We start from the raw sequence: 3897 nt of genomic DNA on the forward strand, positions 1-3897 counted from the left end.
GACTCTTGAGAGTCCCTTGGACTGCAAGGAGATCCAACCAGTCCATCGTAAAGGAAATCAGTCCTGAATATTCATTGGAAGGACTGATGCTGAAGCTGCAACTGCAATACTTTGTCCACCTGATGTGAAGAACTGACTCACTGGAAAAGACCCTGATGCTGGGAAAGATTGAAGGCAGGAGGAGAAGGGGATGACGGAGGATGAGATGGTTGGATGGCATCACCAATGTGATGGACATGAGTCTGAGTAAACTCTGGGAGTTGGTGATGGACAGCGAGGCCTGGTGTGCTGCAGTCCATGGGGTCACAAGGAGTCAGACATGACTGAGCAACTGAACTGAACTGAGGTATATTGACTTATTAGTCCTGTTCTTCCCGTGCTCTACCCACACCCATTGCCTTTGCCATGTAACTTGGCAGCTACTCCCCCAGAGCTGAGTATAACTTTCTGCTCCTTGAATCTGAGCTTGGCCATCTGATTGACTGACTGATGGAATATGGGGAGAAGGGACAGTGTGCGTATTTTGAGCCGAGGCTTTAAGTAGCATTGTGTTTTTCTCCTTGTCCTCTCATGCTTCTGTCATCACCTTCAGAAGAGTTTGTGTTCAGTAGCTGTTGTCCTTTGAGTTAAAGCTGCAGACTTGACACACACAGAACTGACCTGAACCTAACTCCCTGTGAAGAGCCACACCTGTCTGGACCTGCAGTTTAAAGCCAAGTCACTCACTTGAACTTTGTCTGAACCAGCCAAGTGCCACTCAACCTACAGACATGTGGAAAGGCTTAGCTGAAATTGCCAGGGCTACCCCCAATCATGAACACTGAATGTTTTATGCTGCTGATATTTTGTGGTTGTTTGTTACAAAAATTATTATAATATTGGATAATGAATATTCTGCCCTTTTCCACTCTGGCCTCTCTGCCAGTGAGTTCCCAATACACTACCCACACACACACTTTCACATATATCACATTGTTTTCACCTCTGCACTGTCATGTCTGCTGTTCAAATTGGCTTTAGCAGGGGCTTCTGTGATGGCTCAGAGAGTACAGAATCTGCCTGCAGTGCAGGAGACACAGGAGATGTGGTATCGATCCCCTGGAAGAAGAAATGGCAGCCCACTTAAGTATTCTTGCCTGGGAAATCCCATGGACAGAGGAGCCTGGCGGGCTATAGTCCAAAGGATCACGAAGAATTGGATGTGACTGAGCAACTAAGCACAGCAGAGGGTTTGAAAGTAGTATGTTCACTGAAAATAGGAAGGAAAAGGGTAACATTTACTCATAATTACAGATGAGAAAAGTACCTCAAAAGGGTTTCTGCCCTGCACAGGGTTTCTGGAAAGCAGCCAATTCTGTCATGAATGTTTGCTTTCCTGTTGGGAGTAGAATCACACTCTGCAGGCAGCCCTGGGGAGTACTCTGGGGCAGAGAGTCTTTGCCATGGTGGTGTTCTCTGCAAGACGGGGTGTGCTGATTAACTGTAGATGGTTTGTGATTGATTGTGGTGGATTCATTATGGATGGATTTGCAGTGGATAGTGATAATATTTGCTTTATATGTTGATTATTCACTTCTTTCTTTCACTTCAGAGGATCGTTCATAACCATTTCCATAGCCTTTGTCTGTCCTCCTGCACCCTTTCCCACTTCTCCTCAGACACTGGTGTCTTGAGAAGGTGTATCTGTAAGTATATTTCACCTTCCATGTGCCTCATGTTCACAGCACCTAGCACACTGTTGAGTTCACAATGGATGCTCAAATGTCAATGAACTTACACACTGCCTTTCATAGGAAGTGCTCAGTAAATATTTGAATAAATAAATATATTGACTAGATAGAATAAAAATGGAATCACTTCTCTTGGCCTCAATTTTCTCATCTATTAAGTCAAGGAGGGTGGAATGATAAAGTAAATGATTCCTAAGCTCCCTCTCCAGCCTCAGCCAGTATTATACTTGTGTGACACAGTACTGGGGAGCTAGCTATTGGCCCAACCCCTGAAATCCTGCCACATGAGGAGTGGGAGAAGAGGGGGTGCTCGTCATAGTCAGATGCAGAGCATGGCACTTCCTACACTGTCTCCTTTACTTTGCAAAATGATCTTGTGAGATAGGGATTTATCAGATGAGAAATGACACAGTGAGGTTAAAGAACTAGTTAATAAATGGTGAAGCAAGAACTTGAACAAATGTTTGCCTGAGTCCAAAAGTTCAGTTTTAACCATAGCATCACATGATCCACCATTATTTGTATCAGAACTTTGGTTTTGATAGTGTCCTATTACACATTTGAGATGGAAAGTTCTAAACCAAGTTGTTTTTACAGTATGTACCTTATTATTTTTCAAAAACATGATTAAATGTATTTAGAATAAGGAATATTTATACAAGTGCAAGGTTATAATATTTTACATTGAACACAGACAGCCAGAGTTACAGAGGTAATGAACGTGCTTAGCCCTTCAGGAGAAGTGTGTTTCTGCAGTCTGCCACTCATTACTGGTGTAACGTTGCATTTTTATATGTCATGCATACAGAATGGTCTCAGTCCAAATTCTTGCTCATGTGGGTGATTTCTCAAGGGGATCTTGAGAATAACTGGCTGTTAGCCAGGATATGGGATATGGTTATGAAATCAGGACTCCAGCAGGCAACAAAGGCAAAAATCAATAAGTGGAACTAAATAAACTAAATAAAATGCTTCTGCACACCAAAAGAAACAATCAACAAAATGAAATGGCAACCTGTGGAATGGGAGAAAATCTTTGCAAACCATATATTGGATAAGGGGTTAATACCCAAAATATATGAAGAACTCATATAACTCAAAAACAAAACAAAATATAATAATCTGATTCAAAAATGGGCAGAGGAGTTTGGCACATGGCAAGTGCTCAAGAATTGTTGGAAATCATGATCGTTATACCAGCTCCACCCGAGACAGTCTGACCGTTGTTGTAAATGTTGAGGTTCCCCAGCACTCTTCTGGGTCATGTTCTTTTCTCTTTCCACCAGGCCTCCAGTGCCCTGCTGTTGTCTACACACAAAGACACAGATCCCCTGTGTTCTGACTTTGCCCATTTCCATGCCAGCCCTCTAGTCCTAGCTGCCTGGTTTCTTCCTGAATTGCTGCAGTTGGCTCCTATTGCTCAGCCAACATCCACTCCGGAGGTACCCTGCACCTTCCCACTCCCAAATCCATTGCGTACCTGGTAGCCAGAGGGTCTTTTTGAATTAGACCATGGAGCTTCAATGGAGGAATCATCATACTAAGAATGAAATCCAAGCTCCTTTACGTTACCTACAACATCCTTCATCACTTGGTCCTTCCCAACTCTCTGGCCTCATCTGGGGCTATTCTCCTTCTTTGTCACCGTGTATGTTATACCTCTGTGTCCAGGCAAGTGCTTATCCTCCTGGGACTCTGCACTTACTGCTGCTTCTGAAAATTCCCATTGCACTCTCCCCACAACTCCTCTTAATTCCCATGTACTCCTCAGATTCTAGCTCACATTCTGTGGTTGTTGAGCACATCCAAGTGAACAGAGCCCCTAAGATGCATGCAGGACTTAAACAGAGCTCATGGCCAAATCAACCTTTCCATGAGTTCTCCCTGCCGCATTGAGATGATCCTTATTGAGAAAGAGCACATTGTTTCTAAACTAGAAGAAGAGGTTGCACAGAAGAAAACTACATCCCAGGTGAAAGTGAAGAAACACAAACTTATGGCCTGGAAATAATTTCCACAAAAAATAAATGTAAATAAAAGTTAAAAAAAGAAGAAACTACAGAGAGAGGATTCTGGGAGCATAGAGAGGTCTGAGAGGGCATGTCGAGGAGAAGAAGCCATAGTGTTGTCAGGGAGAACTGACTTGGCGTGGGGTCCAGGTGAAGCT

The sequence above is a fragment of the Bison bison genome, unplaced genomic scaffold (assembly GCF_000754665.1).
Source record: "Bison bison bison isolate TAMUID 2011002044 unplaced genomic scaffold, Bison_UMD1.0 scf7180017864141, whole genome shotgun sequence".
In the NCBI taxonomy this organism is placed as follows: Eukaryota; Metazoa; Chordata; class Mammalia; order Artiodactyla; family Bovidae; genus Bison; species Bison bison.